Source organism: Gracilinanus agilis, chromosome 1, assembly GCF_016433145.1.
Source record: "Gracilinanus agilis isolate LMUSP501 chromosome 1, AgileGrace, whole genome shotgun sequence".
Taxonomy (NCBI): Eukaryota; Metazoa; Chordata; class Mammalia; order Didelphimorphia; family Didelphidae; genus Gracilinanus; species Gracilinanus agilis.
In genome coordinates this window covers 67756191-67781170 of record NC_058130.1, presented here as the reverse complement: position 1 = coordinate 67781170, position 24980 = coordinate 67756191, and positions in this window count along the sequence as shown.

Here is a 24980-nt window from a genome sequence, read left to right as displayed (position 1 = left end):
ATAACATTCTGGGAACATATAAGAAAGGCTGGAGAACAGCTCATTCTTCAAACAAAATGCTTTCAGATGTAGCTTTATGTTTCTGGCAGTGGCCCTTACTTCAATTGGGAGAGAAAAACGGGGCATTTCAGTGGCTTTAAAAAAAGACGCAAATAAGTGTGCAGTGATTAAACATGGCCATTAGCTCTAATGGGTGATAATTGTCTGGCAAGAAATAATTTGCTCTAACACTGGCTAGGAGAAATGGTTGAAGGGTTTTATTACATTGCTAGGTCGAAGGAAATGTTGGAAGTAAAAAAGGTTTCCAGATTCCGGGGTAATTGGCGAAAGTTATTCCACTTTCCACATCACATTGATGAAGGGCCACCCACTTGGAGGACCAAGGCGGGTGCTACTGAGTCAGGTTTTTAATATTGGCCCAGGAAGAAAAAGAGGGGGACTGTGACTTTGCATCTGATGGAGAATAAGTGAATGATCGACTCAGTGTACAGTGGAAAGTAAGCTTCGGTGACTATTCCTACAAGGAATACTGGAGGACTATGTTCTTTAGAAGTATCTCTGTATTTGAGAGGGATGCCTCAGAGCAGGAATTTTAAATCTGGGGCCTTTTTTTGAATATTTTGATAACTATATTTCAATATAATTGGTTTCCTTTTATCCTATGTATTTTATTTTATGCATAAAAATATGCCATTTTAGGAAGGGATTCATTAGACCTCTCCAGGGGTTCAGGACACTAAAAAGGGTAAGGAGCTCTGCTCTGGAATTACAGATGACCAAAGGAAGGACTTTTAAGAGGACTACAAAGTGTCCTGACATTAGGTGCAGCAGAGCAAATATCTTTTTGGCAGTTGTAGCAGAAGTGATTGTAGATTTATGTTGAAATGATCAAATAACATACTTACAGGGAGGTAGTAAGATGTAGAATGGTTGTTGGGCTTAGAGTCAAGAAACTTGGGTTCCAGTAAGGGCTCTGAAGCTATGTGACTTGCCTAGGGCAAGAGTGAGAGTTGGGACTTAAACTCAGATCTTTCTAGCTCTAAGACTGGCCCTCTGTTCATTCTATCATACTAGAGCTGAAAGGGACTTTGGAGATCCTGGAAAACTGAGCTTCACATTTAACCGATGAGGAAAACAAATTTCCCAGGAATCATGCCAGATTCAATCTTTGTGCCTAGTCTCATGGGCCCATGCACAAAGACAGTTAAGTCCTGAATTGTCAAAGTTTGTGCATAGGATGTCCCTACTAGCTGATTATTCAACCTACTGAAACAAACCAGAGTCAAAATGATATTTCGGTGGGCTCAGTACCTATCCTCTTTTTCATGGGTTGCTAGGACTTAAAGCTGGGAAGAACTCATCTGGTTTAAGCCCTTCATTTTAAAGATGAGGAAGTAGAATCCAGAGAAATAAAATAACTGGCCCAAGGCCACAGAGAGTAAGCAACAGAGCTGGAACTTGATCTCTCAAATCCTTCTACTCCAAATCCAATGTCCTCATCACTAACCCAGTCTATACAGTGTTGACAGTACCAGAAGTGACCTTTGCATTATATTACATTCTGGTCCAATTACATCTTGAGAATTGTGTCTAGTTCTGGGTGACACATTTTATAAAAGAATTTTAACAAATTAGAATTAAAGTCCAAAAGGAAGACAATCAGGATAATGCAGGTACTTGAAACCTTCTATGAGAATGATATGCACTTTAGAGAGGAGGAGAGAGGACTCAAGGGACAGACATAATTATTGTTTCAAGTATCTGAAGAGCTCTTCACATGGAAGTGATCGCTGACTGATGGTACATATTCCCAAAGAGTAGAACTAGTATCCATGGGTAGAATTCATAGGGAGACAATGTTACTTGAAAACAACTTTCTAGTAATCATTATCTATTTATCTTTTGGGGAAAGGATGCCTTATTAGGAAGGTTGCTGCCTATTGTTGGATGTGTTTAAGAAATAACAGATACACTTATTATATATATTATGAATAATTTAAAAAACCAATCCTCAAGGATTGGCATTTTATTTACATTTTAGTCATTTCTGAAATGTTACCCATAACCAGATACAAGTTTCCAGATGTGATAGTACCAGAAAACAGTCCATTTGGGTGAATGCAGCACATTCACACATAAATAAAGTGATACAAAGAGAAGTAGCATGGAGTAGATAAAGATAGTAGTAGGTAGTAGGCAGATAGAGAGCTGGCCTCCACTGGAGTTGGAACCAACAATGCTGTATCTTCCAAAGAAAATCAGTTTTCAGTTTCCCAGGAGCACAAAAGATGGAAAGAGTAAAAGAGAAAAACATCTAGGATGTCAAAAGTTAATTTTTGAGCAAGAGATCAAGATTCCAGAGGGCATAAAGAGGGGGACATGGAAAGATGGAGAAGGGACAGGTCTGGAAAGGGATAACAGTATAGAGAAAGGAGTTTTTGCCTCAACATTGTGACCTAGAGTAGGTAAACAAGAAATTGGTATTTCTTAACCACGGGATACAGGAAGTGCCAGTCTATCACGAAACTTGGTGAATGAGAGTCCAAAGGAGATAGAAGGAGGATGTGTTTGTCTGTCCTTTGTTTTTGAAGAAGACCAATGGCATCACCATGAATGTTGGGAAGGTCATATGGTGAAAAGGGCCATTAATCCTAGGTATTATGTGGCTGGAGAAAACCCTTTTCTCCTCTGCCCTTCTTCATCATGATCCTTGAGAAAGGCTAGTGTCTTGGGACCAGATGGAAGTTTTACTGCAGTTGAGATTAACTGACTTGCCCAGGGTCACAGAGCTAAGAAGTGTCTGAGGCCAGATTTGAACCTTGGACTTCTTGACTCCTGGCTTGGTTCTCCATCCACAGAGATATCTAGCTGACCTAGTCCAGGTATGTGTTAATGATGGTTGGAAGCCACTGTGATGGAGGAGGCTTTGACCCAGGAAGCAGGTAGCTATTTCATTGCACTTGTTCTTTCCACCACAATCCCAGAGAAGAGTTAGATCTATGGCAGTAGTTGTAGCAAGAAAGTTGGTGGCTCATGATAGCAGCATCTATTCACTGCTTTGCATAAGCAAATACTTGGCCCTTTGTTGGTAATTTCTAGGTAGTAATGGAATAATCTCAGATGAACAAATATAACTACTTCTATAGAAATTAACTAGGAGACTGATTATGGAAAAGGCCTCCCTATAAAAGACTGAGGCTCGGACACTGCCCTTTGGAACTGAGGCAAGGAGACCTCACTAGGAATTAGGATTTGTGAATCTGATTCCTCACTACCATAAGTGCCAACAGAAGATACTGTTAGAGATCCTATAGAAGGAAGTCTTGCATCCAACAGGAGATTGAGGGATCTCTGATATCCCTTCCAACTCTGAGATGTTATGGTTTCATGTCTAGTTAACATGAATGTGGAGTTGACTCAGTTAATTTTATGACTTCCCCTATGGGCAACTGAGAGAGAAGGAAGATAGAATTGCCCTGGAAATGCAGAGTTTTTGAAGGGATATCATTCTGAATATATTGAAATTCTCAAGGATGAAAGCAAGGGTTAAGATAGAATCAAAGATGGAGATCTGAATACCAATTTCTTTGAGAAAGCATGGAGTAATCATGACTTCAGAGAACTGGCAGTAAAGTATGCCTCCCTCCTTTTGGCCAAGAGGCAATGGACTATAGATGTGGGATGAGGAACATGCTATCAGATAGGGCCAATGTGTGGGTTTGTTTTGTTTAACTATAATTTGTTTAAAAAGGAAGGTTCAGTGGGGGTTTTTGGAAAGTCATTGAATTATGGTGGAAGAAGGAGGGTCTGGTGGTAGCAATAGGGTGCAAGAAATATGATGACTCCTTAGCCTGGCATCCTGGGGGAGAGGAGAGAGATTTAGAACTTTGAGATGTTATGGTTTTATGTCTATGATGTGCTGAGGTCCAGAGATTAGAAGAGGCTTCAAAAGGCAGAAATGTGAAGAGAAATCGAAGGGTGGAAGGGGAATATGTTGCTCAAATAGGAAAAGGCAGGACCTTTTCTCCTTCTATAAGCCAAGATGTAGACAATTCAAAATAATATTTACAACACTTTTAGAGATTCTTAAACTGTAGTCTATAAACTAATGTAAATAAATATATACATACGTGTATATATTAACAACTATTTTAACATAATTCATTTCCATTGCAATCCTATTTTGCTTTTAAAAATATTCTTCAGAAAAAGGGTCCAGAGGCTTTATCAGATGATGTCAAAAGGCTCCAGGACACACACAATTAACTAGGGTTAACAGGGGTTGTATTAGGATTAAAGGATGGAATCAAAATCAAAAGTGTTCTCAGAATTCACCAAAACTTACTTTTGAGTCTGGATCCAAGAAGATTTTAACGGGCTTGAACAATAGGCTGAATTTAGTATGGTTAAATTTAATAGATATAAACTCTTTTGCATAGGCTCAAAAAATCAATTTCACCAGTATAAAATGAGAGTCATGATTAGAAACTTGTCTGAAAATATATGGAGATATTCATAGACTGCATTTTCAGTATGAATCAAAAGGGTTATGTGGAAATTATCTTATTTGTTTTTCTTTGTAGCCCCAGTACTTAGTGCAATTTCTGGTACATAGTAGGTACTTAATAAATATTGATGGACTCACTGGTAGCCATAAATGTCTACCTTCCAGGAATAAGATGATGATGCCACTCTACACCATCCTAGTCAGGTAACAGTTGGAGAATTGTGTTCAGTTCATGGCACTACAATTTAAAAAGGGCATCGATTGGCTGATGTTTCCAGAGGAGGGGAGCCAGGATGGCAAGGGGTCTTGATTTCATACCATATAAAAGTATTAATGGTGGTAGAGCTGGTAGTAGTAGTCATCATCATTGTCATCGTCAGAGTGGTAGTGGTGGTGGTGGTGGAATTAGTGGTGGTAGTAGAAGTAGTAGCAATGAGGGTGATAGTGATGGTGATAGTAGTAGTAATATTAGTTGCAGTAGTATTAGCAGTAGTAGTGATAGTGGTGGTGATGCTAATAGTAGTAGTAGTCATATTTGAAGGGCTATTTTGTGAAACTCATTCTGTTTGTCCCCAGTTGGCGGAGCCAGAAGCAAGGGGTAGGAGCCAGAAAGAGACAGATTTAGGCTTGATGTCCAGAAAACTAATCAACCATTAAGGTTCTCACAAAGTGGAATGGACTTCTTCAGTAGGTACCAAGTTCCCCATCACTGGGACTCCTCTAGACTGAACCTGAATGGTCGAGTGTATTGTGATTTTTGGGGGAGTTGTGAATTGAACTAGATGGCCACTGAAGTCCCTCTTGACTGAAATTTTTTAATTCTATGTTTCTGGCAATCTGTAACTACACAACTCACATGGTTTGTGGAAAAGAAGAAAATGTATTAATCAACTGGCTGTTGTTTGTACACTTTGTTGGGCCAACGTGATATTGTGGAGGAAGCATCAGAATAGTATGGGGACATCTCACTTTTTGTCTTTGCTTTCTTGCTGGGTGATCTTGGGCAAATTATCTCATCTCTCTGGGCCCTGGTGCTCTCTTTTACAAAATGAGAAATCTTTTCACATCTCAGAGCCTCAAATATCTCTCTAGAACTGCATCATATAGATGGGTTGCAACCTGTGCTAGAGGAAGAAGTTCCCACAACCATAAAATTACAGATCCTTGACACATGGACATAATATGAGGCGAGTGGACTAGGTAATTTCAAAGGTCCCTTCTTGCTCTAAAATTCTGTGATTTCTTTTTTGCACTGATTTGACTAAGGCGTCCATCTATTCAGTGTCATACATCTGGATGGAAGATGAAAAATTTGACTGTTCATATGTTTCCAAGTAGCCAGGTGTTGTGTAGACAAAACATCTGGATGATTGATTGATTGTCTTTTCTTTTTCCATACAGATGTTTTGGTTTGAATTGGTTGACATAGCCAACAGCTGAAATGAAAAATCTATGTATATATTGGTGGGGGAGGGAGGAATCAAGGTTGGCAAGCACCGTAAGAAGCAAGGAATAGGTTTTTATTATTATGTCATTATGTGGTCTACTACAAGGGCATATTATGAGGGACCCCAGACTTTGTTTGCTTTTGGTGATACATAGATCTGGGCTGGGACATACGTAGATACAAAGCTGTTGTGGGTAAAATACACATACAAGTTCATAACGGAGTCTCACCCCAAGAATGGGAGGCTGAAACTCCATTCATTCCAGAAGTAAGAAAAGAATTTTATTTGAAGAAGAGCCTCGACTGGTGAAATGGCCCAGAGTCCAGTAGAGTAACTGGGGAGCTGGTGGAGTAGCCCCCACCCCCACCCATGGTGGAATAGCCCCTTGAGCTAATGAAGTAGCCCAGAAGCTGGTGGAGCAGCCCCACTGTGTGGACCAGGGTTTGCGTATTTCCTGGGGGCCCTGGACTGCCAGAGCCTTTAGTGGACATGTTTTATGTTTTCCTCCATTGACAGCAAGGGAGAGGTCTTCCTACCCTCCTGGAATATCCTCATCAAAGGTGGGAACATAAGTAAAGAAAATACAGAACAATGCAAATGGTTAATAATACAGCCTAACAATTCAGAACTAAGGTAAATACAGAACAACCAACAATACAAAACAGGCACAGAACTAGTGAACAGAACAGCCTAACAGTTCAGAACTAAAGTTCAGAACAGTGCAAACCCATTACGAGGGATTAATTATACAGATTTTGTAGTTTACTCTTAGCTAGTTTTAACTACTGAGAAATACAAGATTTCAGAACATGAGGATCCTGCATTTTTCACTGCCCATTGCCCACCTCCATGGAAACTTTCATTCCTGCCAGCTGCCCATGAATGGCTCTGTAGGGGCTTATGAGAAGCATGGTGCCATATCCAGTTGAAAAGGGAAAAATTCATATTTGGCTATTTTGTTTGGTTGTTTTCAGAGAATGCCCCTCGTGGAGGATTTGTTTGGGTATTTGGTAGGAACTGTTCTATTGTGTCAAAATAAAACGTATCAATACACAATACAAAATAAATAAAGAAAAGCAAAGCAAACAGTTCAGGTAACAATCCAGATGTTTCCAACCCTCTAGATATTACGTCTCCTGAAGACACTCCATCTGGTGGGCTGGCCAAACCTTGTATTTTCTTTCCATCCATAGATTTCTGTTCCATGCAGACACAGCCTACCTTCCTTCATATGATTCAGGAATTCATAGTTTTGTTTACCCTATATAGTAGAAGGGAGCAGAGGCATGAGCATTTCAAAGGAGAGAAAGATTGGAAGATGACCCTTTTTGACTGGAGCAATGAATGCTTTTTGTACTTGAATTCAAACATGAGGGTGTTTAAAGTTCTGATCATTCACTTCCAACAAAACAAAGAACCTTCTCTGTGCCTCTGGATGGGGCTAGAGAGTCAAACCAATTTTCTGTCCCACTCAAGTTATTCCCTCCATTCCCAGCCTTCCAAGAAAGGGGGAAGGGAACAAGCATTTAGTAAGCACTTACTGTGTGCCAGGCATTGTGCTAAGTACTTTATAATATACATACCCAAGAGATATTCATGCTGGGAATAAATATCTTTCAAACTGAGAAGAATTGCCATCCTAAGCAGAGTTTCTCTCTTTCCAATCTTCTCTGAGCAGAGAAAGTGGTCAAGTATTTCAATTTTGAAAGTCTTCCTTGCTTGGCAGGATATAAAGCAAACAGAGAATATCTGAATGATCAATAAAGCAATTAAGCAGAGGAGGGAAATGAAAACAATTTGATGGGGGGCATAATGTGGAGTTAATTGAATATAATATGAATTCTAGAACTGTTCAGCGAACATAATTTCCCCCTTTACCTCAGACGTGAGCCTCCAATATAATGATATTTGTTTTTTTTGTAAAGGTATATAGTGGTCAGGAGGATAACTATGGAAATATAGGTTACCAGTGATCTAATGGCTCTTGTTCTTTTTGAAATATCTCATTTACTGAATTGCCCATGGTCATAGATAAGTATGATAAACTAGGGACCTATCACAAGTCTTCTGGTTTCTGTCTCTCCATAATAATAATCATAATCATAATCACAATAATGTAACATTTCAAAGTTTGTAATGCTTTACAAAGATATCTTTTGATCATCACAAAAGCCCTGAAAGGTAGCTGTTATTATTATCCTTATTTTATAAATGAAGAAACTAAAACCAACAGAGGTTAAGTGACTTCCCCGTCACACAACTAGTAAGTGCTTAAGCCAGAATTTGAACTCCTATTTTGACTCTAAGTACTGTGCTCTCTCCATTGAGCCATCTAACTACCTATTAAGAAAGGTAAGCCATTAGAAAGCAATCATTATCACTAAGAAACTTGCTTTTAGCCAGTAGATACTTAATCATTATCACAATAACTACTGAGGCATCAGATTTGATGCTACATAAACCTGACAGAGAAAATTGATTACAGAATATAATTTAAAAGAGTATTCTATACAGATGTTGTTAGGTCCTCTAGATGTTTCTGTTTGCCGGTGGCATTGTACAGATTGCATAAATACTAAAATGTTACAAAGCCTCCTAGAAGAGAATTGTAGAGCCAGTTGAATCGGCTCATGAGAGCCAACTATTAAATTTTCAGTATGAACATTCACACTTCAGAAATTGGTAAATGTTACACATTAGGACCTAATTTATCATTTTATTGATTGTCTAAACTTATGAAAGTGATGGACCAAGTGTTAATAATGCGGATTAAACTTAAAAATGTTTTGTGCATACATTTCCCCCAGAGATCCAGTGGTTAAACATTTACCACCGTACTATTATATGTAACTACTCCAAAATGTTTGATTTGACTATCCACACAGGAAATACCAAATGGATGAAGAGTCTTACTTAAATTAGAAGGTGTGATTTGCATAGACAACTTAAAGAGCATATCCATTAGTAAGTGCAAACAATATAAATGAACTAGTTGGACTCCAGATGAAGCCATAGAAGTTATTCCTTCTCCCTCTGACTTCTTTTGGAAGAGGAAATGTTAATTAAGATCTCAAAAGTAAAGAAAAAGATGTGAGAACTTCTAGATTTGAAGTATACAATAGACGAATGTGCAACAGTTTGGTATTTTTAAATTGAGGTTGCTAGTCTTTAGGAAAATTAAAATATTTAGTTGGGTAACTTAGGATCAACTACTTCTCCTCCTTGGATCTCAGGGTTCCCATTTGTCAAAAGAGAAGTTTAGACTAGAAAATATGCTCTTAAATACCCAGACACAAGGGAAGCTGTGCCACAAAGGGGTATTGCTAAATGAAAATCAATGATCTTTTCCAAATTTTATCCATGTAATATGAGGGATGCTCTTCCTAGTGTATTGTTTATGTAGTTCTGTTTATAGAAAAATTGTTCCACAGGTACAAGTGGAAAGACAATATGAACTGCCAGAAAAACCCTGAGTCTTGTCATGCCATAGGATCATAAAATCATAGAATTATACTACTTGAATAATAAAAATTTAAAAAGAATTGCAATAGGCTTTTAGATATAGAAAATCTTATCATTTTAGACCAAGCCATAAATTCATTAAATCATAGAAGATTAGATTGAGAATCTTAGAATCAGAGAATGTTAGATTCAAGCAGTGTCTCAGTCTCATAGATTATTAAAATCAGGGATCATCAACTTTGAAAGGGACCTTAGAAATCAATTCATCCAATCTCCTCATTGTACAAATAAGGAAACTGATATAGGCAGTTGATTGATAGATTATGGTATCATGTGTTTCCCATCCTGCTCCCCCTACCCCCAACTCTTTTTTTTAGAGCCAGTAGCCAGGGATGCATAGTGGATTTTACCCTATTTCCTATCAGTACAATTTTCTCTGCCCACAAAGACACACATTGGCCTTTCGTGCAAGAGGCGGGTAGGCTGGGGAAAGGGGAAAAGGGGAGCTTTTCAGCAACTTGTCACTGGCTGAACATTTGCATGTAATTTGGGAATGGGTCACATATGTGAGTCATCAGGGAGAGGAAAGTAACAATCAGTCACTAATCACTGTCTGTTTGGAGATTTCTGGGCACAAGTGAAAAATAAAAATAGGGTATTTGGGTTGAGTGACAATCATCAGCCCAACACCTTTGACCTTCCCATTCTGGGGCTGGGATTCTTATGGGTCTTTTACAAACCAATCATTGGAGAGGGGAAAGATACAAGTTAGACTCCCTGCCCCTCCTTCCCCCAGCATGGCACACAGGGAACTGTGGTCAAAACAGTTCTCTCTCCTTTGTAGAATGCTAAACTTTCCAGTTCTCTTTGGGGTAAAATCAAAAACATCTCTAGGAAAGGATAAAAATTAACTTCATTTAGGGGAAAACTCATTTTTTAAAAATAGAAATGTTATAAATGACGTGATGACAGAATGGAAAGGGACCTTAGAGAGTATCTAACTAGGTGGCACAGTTGGATAGAGGACTGGGCTTGGAATCAGAAAGATTTATTATCTTCATGAGTTCTAATTCAGCCTCAGACACTTCCTAGCTGTATGACCATGGATAAGTCATTTAACCATTTTTGCCTCGGTTTCCTCATCTGTAAAATGAGCTGGAGAAGGAAATAGAAATCATTCTAATATCTTTGTCAAGAATACCCCAAATGGGATCATGAAGAGTTTGAAAAGAGTGAACAACGACCACACCCAAAGATTATTTCTTCTGGACTCTTCACTTGACAAGTAAACTAAGTGTTATAATGAAGTGAGTTCAGAAGGCTTGAAGCTCAAATCTATGTGACCTTAGGCATATAACTTAAATTTCTCTCAGCCTCAGTGTCCTCATCTAGAAAAAGGATGTATAATAATAATACCTATCTCATAGAGTTGTTATTTTTTTCCTTTCCTTTTCTTTTATCCTCTCTGGTAGCAAGATCTAACTCACTTTAAAATAATGGTTAATTAACATTTGAAGCTATACATTAGAAAAATTTTAAAACAATATCCCTGTTACATGTAAAAACAACTTTCAACGTTCATTTTCATAGAGTTGTTATGGGAAATCAATGAAAGAATATATGGAAAGTCCTTAGAAAAACTTAAAGTGCTGTGTAAGTACTGCCATTGTTATTATAATTTATTAGTTATGATTAAAACTGAAGTTCAACTCAGAGAAAGGAATCGTTTTGCCCAGAGTCATGCAGGGCATTGCTGGTAGTACTGGGATTAGAATTCAGCAGGTAGTTCTTGGATTAGAATTAGAATTCCATTACACTTACATGTTAGAATTTTCCTCCCAAGTCATTTATTTGGAGGAGGCAGAGTCAAGATGATGGCTTAGTAGCAGCAAAAACTGAAACCTCTCTGACAATAATTCCAAACCAATCTCACCTCAAATCGACAGGAGTCAAACATCAAGTTACTTATTTGGAGCCTCTAATGATGCTTTACCTAAAATACATGAGGGCATGATGAGATAAAGGAATGGCATCCCAGATGGAAGGGATAGTCAGAGCAAAGACACTGCTGTGGGAAGGAGCCAGGCATAGTTGGAGAACAACAATGTTAGTCTGGTAGAGTTGGATTAGAACTGTCTGTGAGGGGAAATAAAGGTAAAACGGTAGCTTCTGTAAGGTTATAAAACCTGGAACATAATAATCTCCAAAGAAATACCCCATTGAGAAATGGAAGCCTCCATAGTGGATGTCAATGGGCTACATACACTTTGCAATGAATGAGAAACAAGAGTAAATGGGAAATTCCTCAAAGGGAGAGAAGATAGACTGGTCACATGGTGAAGGTAAGGTGGACAGCTTGAATCTTCATTGAGATCCAAAGAGGTCCTTCAATGGCTCCCCTGTGGCAAGAGTCATATAAGATGGGCAGATATGGATGAGCTGTGATCTGCATCATTGACAGACATCCTGGAATCAGTAAGATCATGGATACATTTGGGTATCTGAGACAGGTTGAAATTATAGGTTTAGGTTCGATTGTGGCTATGAATCAATACTACCAGGGAATCTGGAAAACATATCAATTGATTACTCTGTGGCTCCATTCAAGATTCCTATAACAACTCAGACAAAAGCCCCCTTCCCAGACCACTGTTCTCCTCTGAATTGTCTCCCCCTATAAAAAATGTCAGCTCTTTCACAGCAAGGGCCATATCACTTTTTATTTTTTTGGTAATCCCCGTTCCTGGCATAGTAGCTGGCTTCCAGTAGGTACAGGCCATCATCATCTCATTCCTGACCTAATGTGATAGCCTGCTTGTTGACCTTCCTACCTGCCACAATTCTTTCCCCGTTTTGGGCCACCCACCCCTACCCCGCTGCCCTCAGCTATCAAAATTATCTTCCTAAAGTGCAGGTCTGACTATTCCACCTTCTTCCTACCCCTCAATAAGTAAATTCAGTGGCTCCCTGTTACTTCCAGGAGTAAATATACAATCCTCTACTTGGCATTCTAAGCCCTTCATAAGCAGGGTTCTTCCTACTTTTCCAGGCTTTTTATGTTTAATTCCCCTCCCCATATTCTCTGGCTTCTCCCTCAGTTGTCTCCCATTCCTGTAATTCTCTCTCTCCTCATCTCTGCCTCCTAGCTTCATGCAAGATTCAGCTCAAATTTCACCTTTTTAAAAGGCCTTTCTCCATTATTCCCTCTCCCCCATAGTGAGTATCTTCCCTCCATGATTATCCTCCATTTATACTATATAGACAGTTGTTTGCATTTTTCTCTTCTTTTAGAATGAGATTCTTGGGCAGGCACTGTGTTTTAACCTTTTTTTTTGAACTCTTACATTCTGTCTTAGAGTTGATATTGAGTATCATTTCCAAGACAGAAGAGTAATAAGGTCAAGACATTGAGGGTTAAGTGACTTGCCCAGGGTCACACAGCTAGGAAGTGTCTGAGGATGAATTCCTGACTCCAGACCCAGTGCTCTATCCACTAAGCCACCTTCTTACCTTGAGACCTCTGCACATCACTCTACTTTCCATCTATACCTCTATTTGGTCTGAACCACATAGAACAAGATGCTCCTTGGTGCCAGATACTCTGGATATCCCCTCCTTTTCCAGCTTGCTTTTGTGGGTCATCCTCTCCCAATAGATTGTAAGCTCCTTGAAGTCAGTGACTTTCTTATTTTTATCCCCTGTACTTATCACAGTGCCTGGCACATAGTAGGTGTTTAATAAATGTTTATTGGATTAAAGTGAATTCATTTTGGCAGAGAAGGGAAGGATATACTGGGGAGGGGAAAGATTAGAGGCAAGAAGTCATATTGGAAAGACAAGGAATGAAGAGGTTTTGGATTAAGATAATAGCAGGGGAGAAAAGAGACAACAGACAAGGGAGACTCAGGCTCGGTGAGATTTGTTGGCTGATTGAAGGAGGAGGGAAAGGGAAGGGGGCGTACTGAAGATGGTTCCCATTATGAATGACTAGTATGGTTGATGATACCATTAACAAAGATTGTGAAATTGGAGGTGGGTGGGTGGGATAGAGATTAACTTTTGCTAATGAGATAGCTCAAGACACTCCATCCAGAATGGAAATTGCTGCCCCAGCAGAGAGGCTGTTTAGGAAGTTGGGGTAAGGATGGTATGTGTGTGTGTGTGTGTGTGTGTGGGGTGAGGCAGGGTAGAACAGAATCCTCAGGGATTTCAATCATTAATAAATATTTGTTAAGTGCCTACTGTTGTCAGCTGCTTTTATAAGCACTGGGGATACAAAAAAGGCAAAAGACAATCCCTGCCCTCATGCAACTTACCATCTAATGGGGAGGCAATATGCTAACAGATGTGTACAAAGCAAGTTATATAAGAAATAATTAACAATGGGAAGTCATTGGAAATAAGAGGGGTTGAGAAAGGCTTCTTCTCTAAGGTGGGTTTTTAGTTGGGACTTTAAAATATGCATTCTTCTGAGAAGGGATCCATAGGATTAACCATAAAAGACAAAAAAGGTTAAGAATTCCTAGATTCAGTGATCTCTAAGGTTCCTTCTAGGCCCACTTCCTAGAATCCTTGAGTAGGCAAGACTCAGGGACAAAGAGAAATCAGGCACGGTCCTTGCCTACACAGAGTTCTCTCAGAGGTTACAGATTTAGAGTCCCTCCCCACACATGTATAGCCTGCTAACCCCCAATGTGATCTGATCCTGATTCCTAAACTGAGTCAGGGATGGCCTGCAAGAGAAGGGTTAATGTTTTCAAGGGAAGAGTCCTTTTGTTTACTAACTCTTCTAGAACAGTGATGGTCAAACTTTTTAAAGAGGGGGCCAAAGGAAAGGAAATGCTCATCTGTCAATCTGTTTCTAAGGCAACTCTTTTGAAGTTTCATCATATTGTATCCTACTCATTGTATTCGTCAGATTAAGAATAATGTCACTCAGCCTGATAGAACATTTCAGGGGGCCGCATCCGCCCCCCCCTGTAGTTTGCCTGTCACTGTTCTAGAATGGTGATTGTGCTTAAGACCTGAGTTCACCAGTGGAACTGCTCCTTGGCTATGGGAGGGGAGTGGAAGGAGGGGAGGAAAAGAACATGAATCATGTAACCATGGAAAAAAAATTCTAAATCAACTAATTAAATAAAAAATTTCAAATTAAAAAAAAAAAGACCTGGGTTCAAAGGAGACAGGCTTTGTGGATGATCCCCAGAGCTGGAAGTTAATCTCTCAACACTAGATTCACTCTGTCCCTCTTGACCAGTTTCCTTCCCTGCATTAACCACTCTGAAGATTCTGCTTTCTCTCCTCTCCTCTCCACTACCCCACCTCATATGCTAGAATGGAAAATTTGGGGAAATTAAAATGTTGCCCACCTGCCTATATTTTTAACATCCTTTACAGATCCCCTCCATTAAATGTCACCTGCAATGTCTTATCACAGCAAGTAGATAAACCTAGGTTAAAGAAGGCCATCTGCCAAGGGACAGAAGTTTCTTTGTATGGAGGTTAAGCATACTCTAAGACAGAATGCAAATAGTGTGATAAGACATCTTCATAGAACGGGTTGTGGGGACCAATTATTTCTAGCTGGAAGGAGCAAGAGAACCTTTGTGGAAGATCTTGATAATAGTCTCCCTCAGTGAAGAATGGATAGTGTTTTGAATAGGAGGCAATGGGTAAGGTCTTCAAAATAACAACCCAAGCTATAGCCCAGAAACAGGAAAACACAAGGCAAAATTAGTAGAAAGTGAATACTGCAGTTTGGTTGGACCAGAAGACACAGGAAGAGACAAGATGGGGTTGGAATTGCTGGGAGCAGAGGTGGTTGTGATCTGGAATGCCAAGCTAAGGAATTCGATCTTTATTTTACAGACAATTAAGAAGTTAACGTTTTTTTGATCCTGGGGAGCAACGTAGGACTTTATAAGCTCTTCGATCTGGAGCCTAGAAGGATTGCAGAGTCATCTACTTCAACCCTTTCATTTTACAGGTGAGCCCTTTGAGCACAGGAAGATTTGGAGATGTGAACTTGAGCAAATTCACACACACAGTAAATATCAGTGGCAGGGTTTAGACCTGTGTCCTCTGCTTCCCAAGAACTCTGCTTTCTGTTGCTGACCATGACAGTTTATGGAGAATTGATTGCAGCAACAAGACTGGAGGCAGGGATGGATAGAAAACTATTTCAAGAAACTATAAGGAAGGCTACAAGAGCCTGAAACATTATTTCTTATCCTGAGAGAACCCAGACACCTACTGACACAAAATCTCCCATTTAGACGTATGTTAAATTAGTTTCATTTTCTGTGTCATCACTATCAGCCATGTCTACTGCTTCTGAGGCTTCTTTTTGTCCTTTCATTCTCCTAGGCTTATTTCTGAGAATTCAAGTTTTAGAGACTGAAACGAATGGATCCCCTTTTTCTTCTCTTATAAAAATGATGGCACCCCCTGGTGGCAGAGTAAAGCCACACGGATGGTCTTTGTTGCTCATGGGACCCAAGAGCTGGAAAGGACCTTGGAGAGATCATCAGTGCAATTTCTGCATTTTTCCAGATGAGGAACCTGAGACTCATAGAAGTCTACCTCATCTCGATCTCTTGGAATTCCTATTCTCTTCAAGGCCTAGCTCAACACTACAGGAGGCTTTCTCTAGTTATTTGTGCTCTTGGACTCCTCTCCCGCAAGATTTTGTGCTTTGCTTATATTTTGTATCATTTGCACAGAGGTAGCAGGTGGAGTGAGGAGAGGACTGACCTTGAAGCCATGAAGATCAATGTTCAAGTCCTGCTTCTAACATATATTGGTTACATATCCCTGGGCAAGTCACTTAACTTCATAGTATTCTAGGCAAGTCTAAAACTATTAGCAGAGAAAACCCTGGCCTGCGTTGGTAGAGGGAGTTTCCCATCTGATAGTTCTCTGTATCAATGAAATCATAGACACAGTCCTCAACTGTGTACTTGTTTCCTTGGAGCAAAAAATAAGGGCAGGGACCTTTTTGGTTTTAATTTTTTAATCCAGAATGCCTGGTATGTAATAGATGCATAATAAATACGCATGAAACAGAATTTTAAATTTTAAGTGGAATTTAAATTTTGAGCCAGACTGTACAATGGATAGTGTGCTAGATGTGGAGTTATCTTCTTGAGTTCAAATATGGCCTTAGATGCATAATAGCTGTGTGACCCTGGGCAAATCACTTAATATCAGTTTCTTCATCTGTAAAATGAGCCAATGAAGGAAATGGCAAACCACTCCAGTATCTTTGCCAAGAAAACTCCAAATTAGGTCATGAAGAGTCAGATAAAACTGGAAACAACTGAACAAAAATAAAATAGATATCTTCACTATTAGTGTCTCTTAGAACTCCAGCTCTACATTTCCCACTCTCAACTGAAGATTTCTATTTAAATTTCTTCCTGGCACAGAAAACTCAGTATACCCGAAATAGAATTCACCTTCTTTCCATTTAAGCCTACTATTCTTGCTTCTCTATATCTATTGATGGTTCCATTATTCTTCCAGTCAGCCAGGCTCATAACCTCAAAGTCATCTTTGACCCTTCCTTTTCTCTTACCACTCACCATAGTACCAACAGCAGTAGCAAGTAGCAGCAACAGTAGTAGTAGTAGTAGTAGTAGTAGTAGTAGTAGTAGTAGTAGTAGNTTTGCAACCCAGTAGTAGTAGTAGTAGTAGTAGTAGTAGTAGTAGTAGTAGTAGTAGTAGTAGTAGTAGTAGTAGTAGTAGTAGTAGTAGTAGTGGTGGTGGTGGTGGTGGTGGTAGTAGTGGTAGTAGCAATAGTAGTAGTAGCAGCAACAGTAGCAGTGGTAGTGGTAACAGTAGAAGTAATAGTAGTAGTAGTGGCAGTAGTGGTAGTAGTAGCAGCAGCAGTAGTGGTGGTGGTAGGAATAGCAGTAGTAGTAATTGTCAACATTTACATAGTGTTTTAAGATTTGCAAAGCACTTTACACATTTTAACTCATTTGATACTCCCAAAAATGCTATGTGTTAAAAGCTATTATTATTCCCATTTTGCAGATGAGGAAACCTATACAATCAGTTCCCAATTCTGGTTGGTTCTAACTCTAAAATCTCTCTTGCATTCATAATGTCTTTTCCATTCCCACTGCAATCACCTTAATGACTTTCAGCTGTGATTGTTTAATTGCCACTTAACTAGTTTTCCTGCCTCTAATTCTCTCTTTACTTTAATCTATCATTCATGAATATTACCACCCACATAACCCTTTTGATGCACCACTATATCATACCTCTCCTCAACAGCCTTTTATAGTTCTCCAGTGACCACTAAAGTTAGAAATTCATAATCTGATACTTTAGATACTTCACAGTATGACCCAAACATAGTTTTCCAACCTCATCCCCCTTTATACAGTCTACCATTTATCCTGGCTTTCTCCAGTTCTCCTACTTTGCCCATGCCCTAACCTGTCCTCATAAGAGATTCTTCTACCTCACTATCATTTAAAATATTTCTATCCACACCACTTTTATTTTTTTGTAATATTTTATCTTTCCCCCAGTTACGTGCAGAAACAATTTTTGATAATTGTTTTCTGACATTTTGTAATTCAGATTCTCTTCCCTACCACCCTGAGGCAGTAAATAGTGTGATATAAATTATACCGATGCTTTCATGGAATACATATTTCCATATTCCTCATCCTGTAACAGACACATATTACATATATAATAAAACAACTTATGAAGGAAATAAAGTGAAAGATGGCATGCTTTGATTTTCAATCAAATTCCAACAGTTTCTTCTTTGGCTATAAATAGCATTTTTTTTTATTGTGAGTCCCTTGGGGTGCTTGGAAACTTGCTTTGCTGATAATAGTTTAGTTCTTTACAGTTGCATCTTACAATAGTTAGGTTCTCTTCATTGTTCTCTTAGTTCTACTCACTTCACTTTTCATCAGTTTTTATAAATCTTTCCAGATTTTTCTGAACTAATACTGTTCATTTCTTATGATGCAATAATATTCCATTACAATTATATACCACATGGGGGCAGCTGGGTAGTTCAGTGGATTGAGAGCCAGACCTAGAGTCGGGAGGTCCTAGGTTCAAATCTGGCCTCAGACACTTCCCAGCTGTGTGACCCTGGACAAGTCACTTAACCCCCATTGCCCACCCTTACCACTCTTCTGTCTTGGAGCCAATACACAGTATTGACTCTAAGACAGAAGGTAAGGGTTTTAAAAAAATTAAAAAAAAAACAATCATATACCACAACTTGTTCAACCATTCCCCAGTTGATGGATACCCCCATAGTTTCCAATTCTTTCCCATCACAAAAAGAATCACTATAAATATTTGTGTACAAATATGTCCTTTCCCCCTTTATTTGATCTCTTTGGGATGCAGACCTAGTAATAGTAATACTAAGTCATAGTATGCACAGTATTATAGCCCTTTGAGAATGGTTCCAAATGGTTCTCCAGAATGGTTGGTTATGTTCATAGTTCTACCAAGAGTGTATTAGTGTCCCAATTTTCCCACATCTACTTCCACATTTATTATTTTCCTTTTTTGGTCAAATTAACCCGTCTGACAGTTGTGAGGTGCTACCTCAGAGTTGTTTTAAGCAATAGTGACTTAGAGCATTTTTTCATATGACTATAAATAATTTTAATTTTGTTATCTGGGAACTATCTGTTCATATTCTTTGAACTTTTATCAAGTGGAGAATGACTTATATTTTTATAAACTTAACTCAGTGCTCTATATATTTGAGAAATTATACCTTTGTCACAGATACTTATTATAATTCACCACCCTTAAAGTATTTCTCTTCCTATAAGGTACAACTCAGGCCCCAGATTCTCCAAGAAGTCTTTTCTGATCTTACCAGATAAAAGTTATTTTTCTCTCCTAAATTTTTTTAAATAGCCCTTTAAGTAAACACCTTATTCACACTTACTTTCTTATTTTAATTACATGCTTCTATTGGTAGTATCCTGAGACTTCTTCATCCAAGACCCATCAACTGCTACCCTAGATTTTTTTTTGTGGGTGTCAGAATGCTCTCCAAATCATACCACCACATACTTACTTTTCCTAGTCAACCAGAGGAAACAATGAAATTTAATATATTATAGTAATAAAAGTAACTATATATTTACTCTTTGTATCTATAGCTTCAGTAGGGAGAATGAAAATGAGCAGGGATCATAAACAATGCATACAAATGTGAGAACGTATATGGCCAGCAACTTTTGTGAAAGAAAATAGACATATAGGGAATTCATGTGATCAAAGCACAAATATGGAGGGGCAGTTTACACCTCTTTTGCTTAGAGCTATCAATGTCTTCCAATTTATTTAATTGCATTGTTCTCCTCTGATCCCATTTCCTATAAAGCAATGTTCTCTGTTGCTCCCCACCACGTGTCATGTCACAATTAGTCCTTACTGTGTTTCATATCTTCAGTTTCTCAAGTATTTTCATTCAATACCTAATCCAACATTCATTAAGAAGGCTATGGTTAGGAAGCCTCTCCCCTGAAGGAGAAGGTTATAGCTCTGTCAGTGTGTTCTCTTTACCCCCTAGGGCTGTGCTAGTTAATAAACTTCTATATAGGAGAAGGCTATTGTGTTTTAACTTTATCACAATTATCTGTCTTCTGTTGAGATAATATCTTCAAAATAATCTATAACTATTTCTTTATTTGGTTGTATTGGATTTATTAAGCCCCTCCACTGCAGAAAAGGGCTGTGATTTTTTTCAGTCAGTTCTCTCAAGCCAATGATTATGAAGCTATCTTTCATAGCATTATAGATTTAGAATTGGAGGAAGCCTTAGAGGCCACCTAGTCTGACTTTCACATTTTGTAGATAATAAATATGATGCCAGAGAAGTCAAATGACCTCTGTGTAACCTAAGGTCACAGGTTGCAAGTAGAAAATTTGAATTCAGATCCTTTGACTCCAAATTCAGCACTCTTTCCATTGTACAAAATTTTTATACAATAGCTTTGATGTGTAGCCAGGTTGGTTCCCCTCAGCTAGGATGCTCAGAAAACATATGAGATGCCTATATTTAAATGACACCTATCCTTTGAATTCCTTTATCCTCTACTACTTCCTCTGAGTCCTTTAATTTAATTCTGATTTAATTTTTGGTCAGAAACTCATTTCAGTTCTTAGTCCACCCTATATTTCCTTTTCAGCTAAGGCAAATATCCCCAAAGCTCTATTTCCTCAAACAGCAGAAGTGTTGAGTAAAACCACAATGAGGTAATTACTCCTAATTTTCCCTACCATGTTTCTCTCTTCTCTGCAAATTATAAAAGATAGCCCAATTATATGAGACTGGAGAGGCTAGTTATATTTATTTGGCTTCTCTCTAACAACTAATCATAACTTGGTCTTTTTTATACTCTTTCTTTATCCATATATATTGACTTCTCTAATAGATTTTTAAGTTTCTTGAAGACAGAATTGTTTGGTCTGATTTTCATATCCTTAATGCCTTGTTTAGTGTTTTTCACATACTTCAATAATTCTATAAACTCATTAGTATGAAATACTCCTTCCACTAGCATAGATAGCAACTCATCTACATCTTCTCATCCTTTGAAATTATTTCCAGATTTTTCCATAAATCTTCAATAGGAGAATGTATTCAAGACATTGCAAGTTTTCCTCTAGGTCTTTTAATGTTTTGGAATGATGAAGCTATTCAGCTGGTATCTCTTTTATTTGATACATGGCAGGCACACCTTTTCTATTCATCTATTGCTTGGCAAAGTTTTAGATGTCATTCTTCATGTGAAACTTGATAAATGTTTACTTATTACATTCTTACTACGTGTAAAGGACTATTCAAGTACTGGTGACACAAAGACAAAAATGAAACGGTCCCTGCTATCAATGAACTTTGTTTTACATCCTACATTCCTATCCTGTTGTGAGGATTAAAGGAAATAACCCATGTAAAGCACTGGGCCAACTGTAAAGTTCTATACCAATGTTAGCTTTTGTTATTACTTGGGGGATTCACCATCTACAATGATGTGTCTAATACAGGAAAAGAGGTGAAGGGAACAAAGGAGAAGCCAAACTAGGTGTTTGAGGAATATTTAAGGAGAACAAAAATGCTAACAACTGGAAAGATCATCAAAGACTTTACAGAGAAGTTGGCATCTCAGTAGAGCCATGAAGGGGAAAAAAAAGAATTAATAAGGCAGAAATGAGTAAGATATGCATGTTAGGCCTTAGGGGCACATCATAGAAAAGCATAAAGATGGGAGATAGAAGGTTGGATTTGGGTTGCAATTCATTGTCTGGTTTGACCGGAATAAAGAATAGAAAAAGGAGAATAATGTGAGGAAAACTGGAAAGGTAGTTTGGAGACAGATCATAAGGAAACTTCAATATCAGGTTGAGAAACATATCTTTATCTTAGAAACAATGAAAGTTGCTGAAGGCTTACAAACATTAGAGTGACGTATCAATTCTATGCTTTAGGAGAGAGTGACCCAGAACTGAGGGAACAATGATGTTCAAGAAGATGGTTTTCATGTTTTGTTTTGTTTTGCAATATGGAACATCCTGAGATTACTGAAAGTTTTGCACCCTTTCCTGAGTACAATCTAGTCTATTCTTCTTCCTATACAGTTCTGGATGCAGATTATGAGTTGAGCTAACTTCCCAGGGTTCCCACTTAACTTCATGTCTGTTATGATTTAGGCAATATATGCTTATACCCATTCTATTTTCCAGTATGAATGTTTAGCCTGCTCTTTTGAATTGTAGTGCATATATCTCACTGAAGAAGCTCTGTAGTGTTCAGAGGCTTATCTTATTAGCACAATGTTAACCACAAACAGGAGAATCTGGATAACTTAACCACTAATAGAGAATCTGTTACTATTTGGTGGTGTATGGGACATCCTCCATGACAACGACACACAGCTTTGGTGAATATCCACTTCCTTGTTTTATTTTCTTGGGGTTGCTACTCAAGGGTTTGGTGAATAATTTTATCTTCTTGATCATATCTGTTATAGGAACATTGTATGATTTTAATGTGTTTTTAAGACATTTGTCTAGACTCGGATGTAATAAATATCGAGTTGAATTATCTTACAGGTTTTAGGGCTCTCCAAATAGAAGGTGAATCTGGGGCACCAAGTAGTGTATTGCAAATCCTCAGGCAACTGTTGTGACTAAGTAGAAATGAGGAAGTAACATTCCCTGTAGCTGTGTTTATTTTAAGTATTTGACCCATCACAGCAAGGATGGCTGCCAGGTGGATTTCTCCAAATCGAATCCAATCTTGATGTTAATTTCCATTGCACAACTATAGATACTGTCCTTGGGGTGGGGAACAGGAAGTTTGGAATTGGTTGTAAAAAATATAGTAATCACACCGGTCAGAATGAGAAAACTTGTCTAAGACGCCTTTTAGACTGCGTGCAAAGAGTTCTGCAAGTTATATAAGTGTCTGAGCCATAAGAAAGGGATAGATATCATTTATGTCAGTTGTCTCTATCAGCATATTTTACGTCTTTTCCATTGGTTGTTTTCCAAGTTGGACAAAAAAAAGTCTTGTCTGGCTAACAAGCCTTGAGGGCAGGGATTATTTCATCTTTTTTCTTTATATCTTAAGCTTTTAATAAATGCTTGTTGACTGATTGATTGATTGAGCAGCCACCTGTGTGTAAGAGACAGAAGAAATCAAAAGATAATGATAGCATGGCAGAATTAGAGCTAGAAAGGACTCCAGAAGTCATCTAACTCTTCATTTCATAGATGAGGAAACTGAGGCCAGGAGAGGTAGCAACTTACCCTATATCATACACATCATAAGTGGCAGAGCAAAGATTAAAACGCAAATCTGGAACCACAACTTCTTTCCAGAACACCATGTTGTCTTGTCCTTTCTTTTTTCAAGAGCAGGTTGTATGGGGGCAGTTAAGTGGCTCAGAGGATTGAGTGTCAAGCATCGAGAGCAGTGAGGTCCTGAGTTCAAATTTGGCCTCAGATATTCTCTAGTTGTATAACCCTAAGCAAGTTACTTTAGCCTCGTTGCCCAGCCCTTACAACTATTCTGCCTTGGAACCAATACTTAATCTTGACTCTAAAACAGAAGGCAAGAGGTTGTTGTTTGTTGTTGTTTGTTGCTGTTGTTGCTGTTGTTGTTGTTGCTGCTGCTGCTGCTGTTATTGTCCTCGTCCTCGTCATTGTTGTTGTCATCGTTGTTGAGGCCAGGTTGTGATACTGTAGGAATTAGGGTTAAACGAAACTCTGGAGGATACCTAACCTAGCCTCATTTTATACATAAGGAAATGGAGATATCACATGATATTTGGGGATGTAGCCAGATTAAGAAATAAAATGCATCCTAGAAAGCACACTGGATTTGGTGACGGGTAGACCTGGATTCTAGTTTTAGGCATACCACTTTCTAGCTACTTGATCTCAGATAAATCATTCAACAATTCATCTTGCTCGTGTCTACCTTGCTCTAGATTACCACCTCTTTCTTACCAGTCCTCAGCCTCCAGTGGCCGAGATATCCTTTCATAGTCCCTTCCCAAAGGCTACCCTTATAATTCTTTAGAGATTGAGGTATAGCATCTACACAACTATTTCTCAATGTATATCAAAAATCTGTTTTTCTTTATAGTTCCTTCCCAGTGCTAATATTTTCTGAGTGCTAAGAATCTTACATATTTTCTAGGACTGACTGGGAAAGGCCAATTAGGAGGCATCTCTGGTCAGAAAATCTAGCTTGATGTTGAGGAGGTTTCAACTTCCTCATCTGTAAAATTGTATTAATTCCCTACCTGCCTCACAAGGTTATTATCCAAATGAAGATGATATAATAACTATATACAGGACAATAAAAGGGCTAAATTTGATCCCATATTATTGTTTCTCTGATCATAATTATCATTAGGCTGAACTGATTAAATGGTAATATGATCTGGAGCAGCTAGATGGCTTAGTGGATTGAGAGCCAGGACTAGAGATGGGAGGTCTTGAGTTCAATTCTGGACTCAGGTACTTTCTAGCTGTGTGACCTTAAACAAGTTACTAACCTCCCTTGTCTAGCCTTTACTCCTCTTCTGTTTTTGAACCAATACATAGTATTGACTCTAAGATTGAAGGTAATGGTTTAAAGAAAAGGTAATATGATGTGGTGAAGTGGAAAGTGGTTTTGGAGTCATAAAAGGTGGGTTCAAAAGCTAGGAGGACTATTTGCAATCTGGGTGACCGTTAGCAAGTCACTTAGGTCTTTTGTACCTAAATTTCTGATCTGTAAAATTAAGACACTGAATTAGATTGAAGCTCTTCAATTTCTTCCACCTCTTAAGTCTTGGAAACTTCTGGGTCTCGTAGAACATTTTTAAAAATCTAAGTTAGTATGGGATATGGGAAGCCTATGCTCTCTTTTCCTGGGTCTGCTGCAAATGAGTCATGTTGACCCTGGACAAGCTTTATATTCTCTCTCTCCTCTCCTCTCCTCTCCTCTCCTCTCCTCTCCTCTCCTCTCCTCTCCTCTCCTCTCCTCTCCTCTCCTCTCCTCT